At 39.5% G+C, this 17,336-nt stretch overlaps 1 long non-coding RNA gene across 1 annotated transcript in view; it reads left to right on the top strand.

Moving 5' to 3' along the window:
- Nucleotides 1–15,678: 15,678 nt before the first annotated feature.
- The window catches only part of LOC138685592 (uncharacterized), a 386,320-nt gene continuing 384,662 nt past the window's right edge, over nucleotides 15,679–17,336 (top strand). Inside the window, exon 1 of the long non-coding RNA XR_011324888.1 lies at nucleotides 15,679–15,759. This is a non-coding gene — a long non-coding RNA (uncharacterized lncRNA). The remainder of the gene's footprint in view (nucleotides 15,760–17,336) is intronic.

Here is a 17,336-nt window from a genome sequence, read left to right as displayed (position 1 = left end):
ACCACCAAGAATGCAGGAAGAAGGGAAACTTTACACCGAGCGCCAAGGCCCCTCGCGCGACGACACAAATGCAAGGGGTTTGGGCTGCCGGCCCTCAGGCAGCCTCGCAACTACCAGATCCGCCACTGCAGGAAGCTCCGGAGTGGACGTGGAAACCGCAGTACACATTCAACATAAAGGGACCATTGGGGTTTAGGGTTAGTGCATTTTTAATGGGGCGATCTTCAACAGCTCTAAAAGGAATTCTGGTAGTCCCAGGGCTTATTGATGCAGATTATTGTGGGACTGTGAAAATTATGATTCATGTTTTAATCCCTCCTGTTTCTATTCCTAAAGGTATCAGAATAGTACAATTAGTTCCATTCAGGTCGTGTGTTCCAAACCCAGGTGAAGTACAACTTGGAGATGGTGGATTCGGCTCCACAGGGAAACCGCAGGTATACTTTGCCATGGACATAACAAGAGGTAAACCAGAAAAGGTAGTGCAATTGGGAGGGCCTGACGGAGTTATCGTCAAGAAACCGATGACAATCAATACAGGAGCTGATGTTACGATTATTTCATGGTGCATTTGGCCTCCATCATGGCCATTGATCAATCCAAATTTTGGCATTGCAGGGATAGGGGGCACACAAGCCACCTTAGTAAGTCAGCTACCCATTACCCATTTGTGTTCCCCGATGGTGAACACGTTACGATGCGTCCGTATATCATGACTACCCCAACTGAATTGTTTGGCCTCATAGGCCGTGATTTATTGAGCCAAATGAAGACAATGTTAGTGACCCATCCTTTTTAGGAGTGGTCACTGAGGGGCAGCCAATCCTGAAAATTAGCTGGAAAACAGATGAGCCTGTTTGGATTGATTAGTAGCCGCTAAATTCTGAAAGGCTGCTAAAAATACAAGAGTTAGTTGAGGACCAATTGAGAGCGGGACATGTTGTTCCTTCTACCAGTCCATGGAATACACCAATATTTACCATTCCCAAGAAAAGTGGGAAATGGAGACTGTTACATGATCTCAGAGCTGTGAATGCAGTGATGCACAGTATGGGAGCCCTGCAGCTGGGTTTGCCGTCTCCAGTTATGCTTCCAGAAGAATGGGATTTGTTAATTATAGATCTAAAGGATTGTTTTTTCACCATTCCCTTGCACCCAGATGACGCTGAACGGTTCGCCTTTTTGGTACCATTGATTAACAAGGCAGAGCCCTATAAGAGATACCATTGGGTCGTGTTACCTCAATGAATGCGCAATTCCCCCACGATGTGTCAGGTGTATGTGGCCTGGGCATTAGAGCCTATAAGAAAGCAGTTTCCTCAGTTAATTATTTATCATTATATGGATGACATTTTGATAGTGGGAAGGAACTTGCCACAGGATGAAGTTTTAACTCAATTGCAGGACATCTTAAGCCATCGCAGAGTAATAATTGCTCCTGAAAAGGTGCAAAAGGCAGCACCTTGGAAGTATTTGGGGTGGCACAGAGATGCTAGCAATGTTAAACCTCAGAAGGTTCAAATAACATTAGAAATTTCAACGGTACATGATGTCCAGAAGCTTGTGGGAGATATCCAGTGGGTGCGGAATCTTTGCGGTATCACTAATAATGATATGGCCCCTCTGGTAGAACTCTTGGGTACGAGCGCACGTGCAGATGAGAAATGGGAAATGACAGAGCTGACCAATTGGTTGCAGTGGCATGGGAGCCTCTTCCAGGGAATCGTTTTCAACAAGCGCGGCAATCACATGCGTTCTTGCACCAACCCACTAGGAAGTTAGCAAAGCAATTTGACTTACCACTCACTGATGCCCAAGGTATCGTCAAAGCATGCCCCGATTGTCAAAACGAAGGGCTGGGCTTGGGCTGTGGGGTTAACCCACAAGGTCTTTTGCCATTGCAGTTGTGGCAAATGGATGTCACCCATGCCATGTGGTTTGGTGCAAAGCGTTATGTGCATGTGTGTATTGATACCTATCCTGCTGCCATGTGGGCCACGGCACAAACTGGAGAAAAGGCCTTACATATTGAATGACATCTTCACGTTTCTTTTGCAGTGCTGGGTGTGCCTAAAGCAATTAAGACGGACAATGGCCCAGCCTATGGTTCTACATGATTTGCTCGATTTTGTAATTTGTGGGGAATTCACCATGGTACGGGTATTCCACATCTTCCCACAGGACAGGCTATTGTCGAACGGGCCAATCAAACCTTCAAGAGCATGCTGCAAAAACAAGAGGGGGGAACCCAGGGCTTACTCCCAAAGGAACGATTGGCCAAAGCCTTATTTGTGCTAAATTATCTTAGATTGACAGGTGATCACAAAGACCCACCAATGGTAGTGCATCATGCTCTTTTACAGGCGGAAAGGACGCAACAAAGTACAGGAATCATGGTAATGTATAAGGACCCAGAATCCGGGAAATGGTGCAGACTGGCAGAAGTAAAACTTACTGGGAGAGGGTATATGTGTCTGCTTACAGATCGAGGCCTTTGCTGGATCCCGGCTAAGTGGGTCAAGCCATGGCTTGGCACTGATGCTGGACCCGGAATTGTCCCAGTGGCAACTGGCACGGCACCGGCGGGTGCTGGAGCCACTGATCTGACAGATTCTGACTAATAGAATATTACACTTTAGAGGACTAGCAGACATTGAGTCCTTCAGAGAGGTTTTTAACAGCGTGCCTTATTGTATATAACTTGCTTTAGGTAAAAAGTGTGTTAAGCATAATTTGGTTAAACACAGTGTGATTACGGGAAGACAGTGTGGGGTAAAAGTTAGTTAAAGCCAAAATTAGGGGTAAGGTCTATTTCCATTAATAACCTGGGAATGAGGTTGATTGTGTTTCCACAGATACAGGCCCACGACGGACTCCTGTTGAATTTGCACGACCGTCATCATCTGGAGCATCATAGATGGTGTGGCAATATGAATACCACCTCAGTCGAAAACTAACGTATAGGTCACCTTGGCTAACATAACAGGTCAAGATTCTCTGTGCACCGCAGCCGCATCATAAAGCCCACAGACCAATAGACAAGATGGCTATGACTCTTGCAGCGCGCCTGGCCAGCGAGCGCATGCGTCATAGATTGCAACCGAGGCGGACTTTTGGCACCCACTGGCCACGTGTGCTGAAACCCATTCCTCTGCAAATGTATAAATACCGGGATTTTCCAAAGAGCATCAGGCTGGTATACGGTGAGGCCATCGTTGCCTCTGTGGAGACGCCCATGGAAAGCTGGCACCTACCGATTGCTGGGCTGAGTTCGCGGAGCAAGATGACCCAAGAATGTATGGATGGTTCATCTTCCTCATAGTCCTCATGGTTCGGGTCATTAGGGGTAATGGGTTGGCTCAAAGAATTATGGGCATTGTTGTAGTTATTGTGATTTTAGCTATTGTAATAATTTTACCTTGTTCAGCTTGTTAAGTAAAAATGGCATCCCTTATAATAGCACCGGCCAGGCCATTGTAGAACGAGCACATCAAACCTTAAAGACCCTGCTCAATCGGCTTAGGGAGGGGGAGCAGGAGGAGCCCTCCTGGTTACGGGATAACTCACCTGCTCTCCGTACACAGTGTCCTCTGTTAACTGCATTAACTTCTTTAAATCAGACAGTTCGAGGGGACCTCGAGCGGACGGCGGCGCAGCGACATTTTACGAGCACGGAAGAGAAAGGTCCCTACCCGTTGGTCCGCGTGCGTGACCCTCAGACATGCCAATGGGATGGGCCGTTTGAGCTGCGTTGTCTTGGGCGAGGGTACGCCTGTGTACAGACGCCTGAAGGGCTATTGAAATGGGTCCCTAGTCGTATAGTTCGTCCTGCCCTAACCTCATAGTGTTTGAGTGTTTTTTCCTTACAGATCGCTGTCATCCTTTCCTGGCTTGTGACACCTTGAGTATCTGCTACAAATTTCTGGCAGTGGATGCAAAACCAATTGGGGGGCCCTGATGTGTATCTGGATGACATCCCTCTCAGAGCCCATCAATACGTGTCTTTATGGGATCCGGCTGTCAGAGACGGAGCTGAAAACATTGTGTACGAACAAGTGTCAACAGAAGAGTCAGAATCACTCACAGCCGGGAATCTGGATGCCCCAGACAGTAAGCCTTAACATCAGCATACCAACGATAAACTTTATAAAGTAATAGAAGTAATTCTTTCCCAGCCTTAACTTTCCATTTACCACTTGTGTGAATTCTCTGTAAAGGAGCTCCTTGCTCTGCAAGTTAAATGGGACATTTACATGTGTTTAAGATACAGTGTTTCAACTTAGTTGTAGAAATATGCTTATGCTCATAGTACTTTACACAGTTATTTCTTTGCGTAGAACTGTTCATAACAATAGAAGCTAACTAGTCATAGGGAGGGGGAGATGTAGGGTTTGGCGTTCAGAAGATCTCGCGATGTCACAGAAAGATGGAGGGTTAGTCGCAGCCCCTATGATGCATCTGTAATCCCGCCTACCCTTGTTAGTATAAAAGGAATTAACTGCGCAATAAAAGCGGAAGTTGACGCTCACACTGTGTGTGTTAACTGTCTCTTTCCCTGGTCCAGGCCGACCAGTGATCTAGTCGCAGCACCTTGATATGTAGCAAACGCTACAGTTTTGAATTCAGTAGCGTTGTCAGACTGATAAAATGTCTGCTCTCTGCAAATAAGCTTCCTAGTGGTATATTGCAATCCTCAGTAAGGTCTGTCTCTGTCAATTCACACAACAAGCTCGGGTAGGCAGACTGGACCAAAATTAATATATTCTGGAGGTGAATTAATTTCCCTTGTGGTTAGTGGGGCAGGTATGTGTGGACAAAAGAAGTTTTCCACATATCTTTTTTATTTAAAACCATGTCTGCAACAAGCACACACATCCCACAGAAGGAAAATTTAGAATGTTTGCTTAGTTCAAGTCAGTAAATAAGTATTTTGTACTGATGAGATTTAGCACGGAACTATGAGAGTACAGAGATTTCATAAACCAGCTAAGTTGGCTGTGAGACATCTATGTAATAAAGGATTTGGGGGATGAAGTGATGGTTAATGGGATTTTGTAAACAAAAAAACATTGGAGTGGTTATATTCCACCTATGTAACTTGCTACCATTTTTTCAATCCTCAGCTGGCAATGTATTTTCGACTCTTGAAGTGCAGTGATTACTCTAAAAAGCCTTTAGTATAAAAAAATTCACAGAACAGGACTGAAGCACACTTTATGTTAGATTGAGCTATGTTTGCCTGCCTGCCTGTACAAAGAAAAGATGTGATGAAATTAGTCATATGCATAACATCTACAAGAGAAGTAGTAGCAGGCATATTGAACTGTGAGGTTTAATCTGTATGGGATTCAATGCTTGCTCAAACTGAGCATTTTGTGCTCCTAGGATGCCAGTTTAACTGTTTCATGGCAGGTTTTCTGACACTCTGTAGACAATTTTGCATGCATAAACTGTTTAGAGAGTGCCTGCTCACCTTCTAGAACATGATAGAAGTATTTTATTTTACTTTGTTGTCTATTTGAAATTGGCAGGGTTGTCAGGGATAGAAAATACAGCAGGTTGCCTACACCCATTAAAACTACTACTTGGCCCTACCTGTCTGCACAGTGACATCTGGAGCTAAGAACAGAAAATGCTATCATAAGATGGCTTGGATGGCCTACTAATGACTTCATGTCTAGAATCTCCCAGCTTGTTGTCATGCTAACTGTGACTTTAGCTTGAGCACTAAAGATCCCTTACCCTATTTTTGTTATAAATTATGCAGTTCACATTTGTTTACTTAACTCTTACATTAGCTAGCTAAGGACTCTCCCTCAAAGCTGTTTTTTTAAATCAGCCTGATATAACCTTTTTTACTTAGGGCAGCTTACTTCAGACCTGTTAGTCAATACAGAAGAGAGCAAAATGTAGGGGAAAGAAAAAACTGTGTAGAAGGAAACATAATTGAATTAATTTCTATTGAATGGAAATAGTAATAGAGAAAAAGGACAAGTGGAAGCAGTGTTTGGAGAGAAACAAAAGGAACAGCAAAATAGTAAAATTAAGGATTTCCGTTGATGTGGGAAGAACAATGAAGGCAATAAAAAATTCATTATAGATGTACAAGTGTACAGGTTGTAATGAAAGGCAGTAGATGAGCAAAGTATAAGCCATATGGCAATTTAGCAATTATGTGGTTAATGAAAGATATGGAAAATAAGCATTTAGGCAAATAATGAGCAATTAATCAGACAGACACTTAAGAAATAATACACAATGTCTTATGGCTCCTACCTGTTCCATTAAATTTAGGTAGCAGGAGCCTTAGCTTCTCTTTACATACTAAAGTACTGAGCCTCCAGTTCAGTTCAGTGCTCATTAAGTAATAAATATTATAGAAGGGAAGTTGACCTAAGATCTTGTAAAAGTAAGACTCATTTACAGTAAATTAAACAAACAGAATAAGCTCCTAACAGCTGGTTTAGTTTAGATGAGTTCTCTCTGTTTGTAAACAACACATTGCTGGGATTAGGATGGTGAAGCATGTGGTAGATTATGAGAAATGGTAAAACTCACATCATGGTTTTATTTTACAAACATTTTGTGCACTACCAGAAAGCATGATAGAAACAGAAAAAGCTGTCTCACTGAAAGGCTGAAGTTTCTCAGATTAATGCAATTGCTATTAAAAGGCTAATGAATAATAGCAGTGATTACAATGATAAGTGTAAAAGAAGTAGTTTGCACTTAACATAAAAGGGCTTTCAAAACCTTTCGAAGGACTTTCTGATGTAAATATGTTTCCTTTCCTTCTGAATTCATGTTTAGTGGCCTAGTATGTACCTGAAATATTGAAAAATGTTTTATTTAAAAATTATTAGGCCAACTAACCTAACAATATGACCGCCATCTTGTCCATAGAGTTGTTATTACTGTCAATTAGCCACTTACACTTTTTTTTGAAATATCACCTGTAAATGTTGTGAGTACCTAAACCATACATTGGATAAAAAGTATTGGAGATCTAAACTGGTAAGAGTGAAAAATCAGAAGCAACTCATTTCATGTAACATGAAGCTGAAGAGCATTTCTTTTACTGGTAATATGTTGACATAATTCTCTACCAATCACACAATATGTCTGTATCATCTGGAGTTACCTTCATTAAGTCACAAATCACAGCAGTCACTACAAATAATAAACCTAGTGCATATTACATTTTAAAATAAGCTCTCTGTGAAAACAAATCAATCTTATGGGTGTGTGTTGTTGTCATAATAGATGCTCCAAGTCACATGATTTAGATAAAAATGAAAATGGTAACTCAAACTAAGTATTTTACTTACAAATAAGTTAAACTCCTTGCATGATTATCTTTCCTATTCTGCATATGTCAGCTGATAGGAAAGAACATGTGGAAAAGAGATTGAATTCAAACATATGGATTACTTAAAAATTGCAACAAAGCAGCAGAATGACAGTAATTAACACAAACAGGGAAGACAACTGGCCCAGGTATATACTTGCAATGAAAAACAAAGCCAGAGTCAAAGAAACATTGAGTAGCTGACATATAATAATTATAGTTCTCAAATTTGTCATGCTTGTTTCTGTTTCAAGGACAGGACTACTAACTCAGAGCTTAATAGTATTTAGTGGTTCATTTTGCACATGGGCTTATATGTGTCACATATTTTTGCATATATTTTGTGGCAGTGAATTCCTTGTCAAAACATTAAACTCAAAGGTCTGAAGGGCACAGAGGATTTGCTTTGATTCCAACTGCCACTGCCCAACCATTTATTTGGCTTCATAAAAATGAACCCTTAACACAAACTAATAAAGACAAGCTCTATAGAGCAATTTTTTCTGAATTTCAAGAAAATTGTTCTAGTGAAATTTCAGCGTAGTATTTTTAAGCTCAGATATACAGCTAGGTGGAATTGAAAGAAATTTTCCTCCTATGGAAAAGCTGATTTCTAAAGCTTAAGTACTCATTCAGGGCATGCTGTAACAGAAAGAGGAGACTATACCATTTGTTAATAAAGATACAATCTAAGCTGATTGAAACAGGAAAATCAGAACAGCAGCAATGCAAGAATATGCTGTGAAAAACTCCTTAAGTTCAAAAATAAGTTGTAATAATCCATTGTGGCAGTAGAGCCTTTCCCTTCTGATTTCCTCAAAGCATTTCTGAATCATTAAGGAACTCCAAGGCACTCCTTTGCAGCCCAGCATGATGCTTTGTGGTCCTGTCACAGAGGTCCAAGCAAGTGCAGTTCTGGATAGGTATGGTAGCTTAATTTGCCAAAGCTATACAACTGCAGTAGCATGGCCTGATGGTTAGCTGGGTGTCCCAGCAGAGATAATTAGCTCCACACTGATATGTCTCTACTGTACTTGCTGTCATTAGTACTTTGTTCAGCACCATCTCAGAGTTCTCCTCAGCTGTCCACTTTATGACACAGAACCTCCTCTTAATTTCTATAGTCTCCAGACAAAACATGCCGTAATAATTGGGAAGCGAAGACACAGGAGTAGGAAGGATTGCACTGAGGACAAGCAACAAAGGCAAGTCACTAAACCTGTAAGAGTTTTAGTGACTTCTGTGACTTGTAGATAAGTCTACATTTCAAGTCTGTACTGACAGTGGTCTTAGTACTGTAGCTATGTTTGTATGTTTGTGGAAACTTAAGTTAAAAAGACCAGTACGCTAATTGATGAGAGAAGCAGAAAATGGTAGGCTACTTTTTTGTGAACTGATGTTCAGGGAACCAGGAGTTGTTGTTTGTAATACACACAGACTATTAACTGTGATATACTAATATCTTCCTAGCAAAGAGGTGTTTCTGGGGAGGTAAACCAAATAAGTTTTAGTTCAGTTTCTTAAAACGTTAACAACTTCACAGCTTCTTAAGGGATTTTCTCATATTTGGAAGAAAGTATGCCTGTCCTCTATTTGAAAAAATATCTTCATTCACTGAGCTGCAGTGTCAAAATCATTGCAGCCATCAATTTACATTCAATATAATGTCTAGATAGAAAATGGCATAAAAACATTTTGAGTAAGATGTGTATTAGTTTCCTGTACTTTTTTTTCTCATCATGCCAACCTTTATTTATAAATGCGTAATGCTATGTAGTTGTTGATGACTTATCTTTTCTATATAATGGTCAACGTCATCTGATATAAAGAATATTCTGGGCTGCATTAGGAGGAGTGCTGCCAGCAGATTGAGGGAAGTGACCCTTCCCCTCTGCTGAGAACTGGTGAGAGACTTCTGGATTTCTGGGTCCAGTGCTGGGGTCCCCAGTACAACAGAGATATGGAGCTACTGGAGAGAGGCTCTGTTATGCAGGCTTTCCTGCCTATTGGGAAATAAAGTTTTAGGCTTGTTTCATCTTGCACGCCATTTAGGTTCATGTTCTTCAGAAAAAACTGCAGTACGAATGTCCCCATTAAAAGATACTTAATGGGGGGGGTGGGGTGGTTTTAGTTGGTTTTTTTTAATATTGGAGCACTGAGAGGCACTGATTCTTTACACCTTTTTTACTGTGTGTTCACAGTCATTACATGCATATAAGCAAATTTCTGTACTGCAAATAACAGATAAAAATAACAGTTAATAAGTAAATACTAGTGCTTATATTAAACTGTTCACATACTTACATAAAATGCACATTATGTATTTTCCTTGTCAAAAGTATTGCCAGAGATTAATGTTTTCATTTTCTGTAAATGTATATCAAAATAATTATGTAGGAATTACACTAAAGATTTATTATTGGTCTAATTGAAAAGATGAAGCAGGTTTTCTTCAGCCTAGGCTCATATTAAACATTATCTCTTCATAAAAACCTCTCCTATCCTCTAATTGTCACTTTGACTGCTATTTAAAAACTAGAAAAGGTATAAATATGCCAGATGAGATATGCAAGATTTCATCTGTGTACTTATTTTTAATCATTATGCAGTTCTGTTTTGCTATTGAATGATGAATGATAATACTTTGAATGCCTTGGACAAATAAAGCTGTAAAAGTAGAAAATGGTTAATTAATATTTTCTCCTTATGCTTTACTGCATATTCAGGTAGGTAGGAAACAGAACATTGTGAGATTTTTTTTTTTTTTTTTCCCATTTATATTAGGGTAGATACTTCTTAAATTTGAAGTGCTGATTTAGGTACCATTTTGTAAATCTCCCACTTGAATGGTGTAGTGACATGATTTTGAAAAATTCAAGAGTGTTTTAAAAAAATGTATCATGAAACTAAATAAATACATGAAAAGTTATTTCCCATTATTAAAGGTTGTTACTTTACTAAACATGCTCCTCAGATGCTGGTGTTTATAGCATGCCATTAAGATAACAGTTGTATGTGTATGGCTGTAGGGAGAGTAGTGTTAACAAAAAAACCTGGTCAAAGAAATTCTCTAACACTCGATTTTGGAGTTTTAGAAAGCAGGCATTCTTTATTGCAGTGCTGGGTGCATGGGGGATTGCTCCACCTATCATGCACACCGTTACCTACAACAAGCAGAAATTTGTATTATTCCAGTCATACATATTCATATTATCTTTTACGTAGTGTCCACCCTTTGATCACATGCAGTGTGGGTCATCTCTTTCTCCTAATTAACTGGCCTTGGTACTTTTTAATTACAAAAACTCAGCGGAACACAAAGCTTATCATCAAGGCCCAAGGCTTCTTGTTTGTTGACGCACATCAGGCCCGAGACCTCCTGTCTGTTGGTGCCTCCAACACGTACCTTTGACGAAGCTCAAGGTTTTTCTTATCTAATTAGTACATACCAAAATTTTGAAGTTTTCAAGCAAGCAAAAGTACAGCGATGCAGTAAAATTTTCCTTCTCCTGCCTTTGTTCAAGGCATCAGTAGTTTCTTACTTTTCCATTGAAAAAGGGTTAGTTCTGTGTGGTGATAGCTAGGCTAGCAGAAGTGAACTCTCAGTGACTGCAGAGCACCTTACTGCTTCTCCCTACATGCCTTCCATCTCTTATGTCCTAGACTGTCAGTGGATATTGTGTTATGCTACTGCAAGTCACTGTAACACTTAAAACACTGAGTTTCTTTCTAGTTCAAGGAGGTCATAAACTAAACCTTAGCTCTAGGTAGTAATTCTGATTAGGAAGAGTAGGGAGAGTTTGTTAGTCAGTACAACAGAGGAGAAATTATGCAGAATAAAGCTTTGATGCAAAATATGACATTTGGAAAACGAATATATTTTTTGACATTTCAGAAACTATCAAATGTAAGGGGTTAACAAGAGTCCAAGAAGGCTAAAATAAGAAGAAAATTATGGAAGGGTAGAAAGAAATAAGGACATATATAGTACATTAAGCTCAACAATACTTGCATTGGCACCTTGAACTCTTGAATGTCCCATTTAATTCCTTGGCTTTACAGCAATTATGCCAGGGAGTCTGAAAATACAGTGATGTTAGTTACCTGTGTTCATATTCATCAGGAGTCAATGGCACTCAAATATCCTGAGGCTTTCTGAAACTCTTTTTTAAGAACATTTAGAGTAAAATTGCATTCAGCTACTAGACATCAGTGTGAAACAGATATTTTTGAGAGGTTGATGCTAAATTTTGAAATTAATTTGGTTCAAAGTATGATGAATTAACAAGTGTCTGTTCTGTGGAATAAAGATGCTTAGAGAACCACATTTTACCCACTAGTTTATAGTGGACAGATGATTGCTAGATGCTTTACACAGAATATCAATTTTGTGATCTCTCCCCAAGGAGTTTAAAATCTCATTTTAGAAGCAACATGGGGAAAAATATTAATTACCAGTAGACATGATTAGATAAAGCTATAAAAAGTTTACAGTAAAAAGCCAAACATGAAATTGTTAATGCAACATGCATAAAACAAATTTAGTTTGAGAGATTGAGATATGGGGCCATGCAATAAACCCATAATGCTCTTTGTGAGTATCTAGTTACATTTCTGCTCTCCTAGCTTTTTCCTCTTCTCACCTGAATATTGTATTTTCTCTGATTCCTCAAGCTTTGAGGAGAATATGGTACTAAGTATATAGGTTTATTCAACATCTCTACCCTAATTTTATAAAACCAGAGTGTACCATATGATTAACTCTGTTGGTTACAACTGTTCTTTTAAAAAAGTCATTAGCACCTCACAGTGATCAGAACATGAAATCTCTAATAATTTCAAATGTGAAGAGGAGGGAATGATTACGAGCCAATTAGTATGTTTGGATATCTTATGAAACATTCTGATGTGAATTCTTACACTTATATATGTACAAGTGTATGTGTATATATATGTGTACATATATATATGTTTTATAAACTAAGTAAGGAAATCACACACTTTGAAGCTGGAAAAATGTAGAATTAACGTGATTTATATAACTGCAATTCAAACCCTTCAATTGCGCATTTTAAAGCAAGAGAGAAGAAGTAATGTGACCTTACGTTGCTTCTATTACGAGACTGGTTTAAGTGCTTGCCATTTTCTCCCCATGTACATTTACGTCATTAAAAAAAAAGAGTTTACAGCTTGGTATAATGCCTTCATTGTTATACCAATAGCTAGAAGAGTTGTTAATGAGCAGTAACAACTGATTGAACAATTAGTGAAAACTAGAGCATGGGTATAAAAAGCAGTGCAAGGGCAAGCAGAACTCTTGGGCAAAGATCAGACACAATTGCTGCTTTTCTTCACTAATTGGTACCTGCTGATGTGAGTGCTTATCTACTGTATCTTTGTAGAACATATCCTTAGTTCCGTTTCAAATATGGTTCAAGAGGGCTTTACTGAGCTATTAATTTTCCTCCCTTTTTTCTCTCATCTCTTTGCACAGCTCAGATCTTAACAGAGCTCTTGATAGCACCTTTGGATCAAAATGGACAATAATTGATTGCAAAGTATTCTAGCAAAGAATCATCCAGTTCTTCAAGTCACCAAAAATCTACCACCAGATGTACTGTATGTTTTTCAAAAATAGCATAAACCCTGGCTGCAAGCCCTCATCTTCTCAAATTATGCACACAGACATCCAGAGGATTACACCAGCATTTTGGGTTCTCCACTTAGGTACGAAGAAAGAATTTCTTCTGGCTTTTATCTTCTGTAAAAAAAATGATGTAATTGGTTTTACTTGTAGACATCTGGCTCACACTAGGTAGCTAAACTTATGCCTCATTTGTGCTCTCTTAATGATAAGGACCTTGCATTGTTCACAGAGTTTAGGATGATATCTTTCCAGTTCTCTGGAGACATTTGCTGGTCATCTTTCTTTGCTGCATATTGCCAGTATCATCAGGTGTGCATCCAGAACAATTTGTACATAAGATAGCTATCATGTTTAGTCACACAGACACACATACGGATGCTGTAGGGGATGTCACGGAAGAAGGTTTTGGTTTTGTTTTTCTGGAAACATTTTGCTCAACTTGTCAGAAAACTGCTGTAGGTGTTATTTCAAGGAGGTAGCTATTTTTAATAATTTCCTATCAATGAAGAGCCCTGTTTTTTACAACACTAAATAGAGAAAAGTACCCATTTACCCTGCCTTTACCCAAGTAGCACTATATATACAGCATTAGGATGGGAAAATAGAAGTTTATTTCTATTGCTGTATATGTTGTTACATGTTCTCATAGAAGTTATTTTCCTTTCCCTTTAAAAAGTAATTTGTTAGTTAACTCCTTTTATCCTGACTTTGAGCAGATCAAGATGAACACTGTTCAAATTTTTAGCAAGTTTAAAGCCTCAGTGCTGGGAAAATCTGTATTCTAGAGACTCTAGCAATCTCTCACCTATCAAATGCATGTCTTTACTGCAGGCTACATTATTGTCTAATTTTTAAACATGTCACACCAAATACTGGAAACAAAAGATGGCACTCTGTACAAAGTACTAAGCCTACAAGGAGGACAAAAGCTAAGGTGCCAAAAATTAGGTGGAAAAAGTAATTCAAGACGGATATCTAGGATCCTTCCCTTAAAGAGGATTTTATTGTTTCAGACTATATAGACGGAACTCACACAACTGGTAATTGCATATTGCTGATATCAGATTGTTACAGAAATGCTTTAAGCAATTGCCTTTTAACCTTTTTTATTAAGACTAGCGATATAGCAATGTCAATATGCTGTTCCTTGTACACTAGCAGCACTGAATCTTCATCTTGCCTACACCAGCTGTGTCAATGATATATGTATACTATACCGTGGTACATGAGCATTACATCCAAGTAATGGTCAAAATATGCCAGAATAGGGTGGTACACCATCGCAACACTTCAGAAAGGGATCCTGACATGTTAGGCAAAGAGAGTTGGTGTGAAATTAGGACATACGCATATGTTTCTCTTTTTCCTCCCAAACCAGTTCTGTTAGATTTTCAAAATTCCTATTTGATTCTTGCTGTAGATATGCAGATACTTATACACAAATACACACATACATCTATCAGTCCACATGCAAATTTATAATAACAGAGAATTTGGAGTAAAACTTGATATACTTTGCAATCACATGCTTTTCACTAGCACAGCAACATTGATCTACACCAGCAAATTGATTAAGCTGATCAAATGAGGTGGTTTGAAAGCTCCCACTAGGCCATTATGATGGAACATAGCTTGACAAATGATGAATAATGCATAAGGTCCAATATGTTGACATGTTACTTAATAACATTTTTAATGCAACTGTGATGAAAGAATTCCAGAAGGCAAAAATGGACACATCTGAAACAGTACGATGGTTATCTAATTCCATATAACAAAAATGTCAAAGGCTGAATAACAATCAGAGTGTGATACAAATAGTAAAAGTAATAAATGGCACACATAGTGTGGAAAAGATAAGGGAAAATGGTAAAGATAAACATGAGGATGTATTGGACAAAATATTAACCAAAGAGTACTGAGACTGTGGTATGATTGTCTCAGTGCTGCCCTCTTAATCATTCACAATCTGCTGTGAAGGGCTTCGGTAAATTAACATGCATAGGAATGAACAAAAATATTCAGTGAGCAAAGTAGCATGGCATTAATTAAGATTGATTTTTGTAGTGACAATACTAGTACCTGACAGACACATCCTCTTAAAAACTTGAAGATCTTCCTAAAGTTTTCAGTATGTTTTCAATGAGCGTAGATTATATTTTGCCACCTAAACTTATGGAACTGATCTTAATACCTTCCAGGGAAGCCAGATCACAACACAGTTATATTATAAATTAAATATAAAGAGAGATGGTTTAAGAGAATAGGGACTGTCACTGTTCCTAATAGAGAAGCAGTAAGTGATCACTGAATGCTTCACTATATGTATTGGCTTTGTGTGGCAAGGTTTTGGTAGTGGGGGGGGTTACAGGGGCGGCTTCTGTAAGAACCTGCTGGAAGCTTCCCCGGTGTTCGAGAGAGAGCCTATACCAGCCGGCTCTAAGACGGACCCGCCGCCAGCCAAGGCCAAGCCAATCAGAGATAGTGGTAACGCCTCTGTGATAACATTTTTAAGTAGGAAAAAAAAAAGTTGGGACAGATGGAAACAGCCACCAGAGTGAGAACATGTAAGAGAAACAACCCTGCAGACACCAAGGTCAGTGAAGAAGGAGGGGGAGGAGATGCTCCAGGCGCCGGAGCGGAGATTCCCCTGCAGCCCGTGGGGAAGACCATGGTGAGGCAGGCTGTCCACCTGCAGTCCATGAAGGTCCACGGTGGAGCAGATATCCACCTGCAGCCCGTGGAGGACCCCACGCTGGAGCAGGTGGGTTCCCGAAGGAGGCTGTGACCCCATGGGAACCCCGTGCTGGAGCAGGCTCCTGGCAGGACCTGCGGATCTGTGGAGGGAGGAGCCCATGGAGCAGGTTTTCTGGCAGGACTTGTGACCGCGGGGGGGACCCATGCTGGAGCAGTGTGCTCCTGAAGGACTGCACACCATGGGAAGGACCCATGCTGGAGCAGTTCGTGAAGAACTGCAGATTGGAGAAGTTTGTGGAGGACTGTCTCCCGTGGGTGGGACCCCACACTGGAGCAGGGGAAGACTGTGATGAGCCCTCCCCCTGAGGAGGATTGAAGCAGCAGAAAATAACGTGTGATGACTGTAAACCCCATCCCCGTCCCCCTGTGCCACTGGGGGGGGTTGGTAGAGAATCCGGGAGTGAAGTTGTGCCTGGGAAGAAGGGAGAGGTGGAGGGAAGGTGTTCTGAGATTTGATTTTATTTCCCATTACCTTACTCTGGTTGATTTGTAATAAATTGAGTTAATTTTCCCCAAGCTGAGTCTGTTTTGCCCGTGATGGTAATTGGTGAATGATCTCTCCTGTCCTTATCTCGACCCGCAAGCTCTTTGTTATATTTTTCTCTCCCCTGTCCAGCTGAGGAGGGGGGAGTGATAGAACGGCTTTGGTGGGCACCTGGTGTTCAGCCAGGGTCAACCCATCACACTATAGTAAATAATCTCCTACTAACCACACTAACAATATTCTAGTGAGTCTTTTGGTAAACCCCTAGAATCAAGAGTAAGCTCTCCTCCATAAATATGAACCTGGCTGTGTTCATGATACAATCAAAATAGGTCATTTCAGTTTTTTCCCTTTCAGGGGCAAGGTTTGTCAGTTTTGTTTGAACTTGAGTTCACATGTTTCCATTATCTATCAGAAGGTCTTACTGATTTCCATCAGTAATGATAAATGTTAATACACATATTGTATCTTGTGTTAGTCCTTCTCGTGAAAATCTATTTTAATTTTGATTGGCAAAATTTTTTACCGAAGGTAAAGTGTAAAAAGTTATGTAGCTAATTTATAACTATTTCTTTTATCTGACTATGAAAAACAATTTATTGTTAATTTTAAGTGTTCATTTTGTTCATATGGATATCTGATGTTCTAAATTCTATATCAAAATAACATTTTTGGAAAAGGACAAAAATATATTAGATTTCCACGTGAGCTCAAGCAGAGCTACTAATATAAAAACCTTGTGTGTTTTTAAAGTAGATTTTAAAGTCCAGATTGTGCCAGTTTTCACTGGATGAGCTTATGAAAAACCTGGCATCTCAGCACTTATGTGATCAACATACTTAATAGTTTATTTCTCTGCAACACCCACATTAGATATTGTGATATTTAACTGTCCATTGGTCTTGGGTAAACAGAATACTACCATGGAGGAAAACCAGACTTCTAGTAGAAAAGAATGAAATGCATTACAGTAGGTGAAAAGGAAAGTTTCAATGAAAATAAGCAACTCGGAGTTAAATCTGCTTTTATTTTTTTGTAGAAAACAAAAAATATAATCTGGATGTAAACTAGAAAGTGCTGCAAATAAGAGAAGACACAAA

Source organism: Haliaeetus albicilla, chromosome 6 (genome assembly GCF_947461875.1).
Source record: "Haliaeetus albicilla chromosome 6, bHalAlb1.1, whole genome shotgun sequence".
NCBI lineage: Eukaryota > Metazoa > Chordata > Aves > Accipitriformes > Accipitridae > Haliaeetus > Haliaeetus albicilla.
The sequence above is the reverse complement of the archived record's forward strand: the minus strand, read 5'-3'. Positions and strand labels throughout refer to the sequence as shown.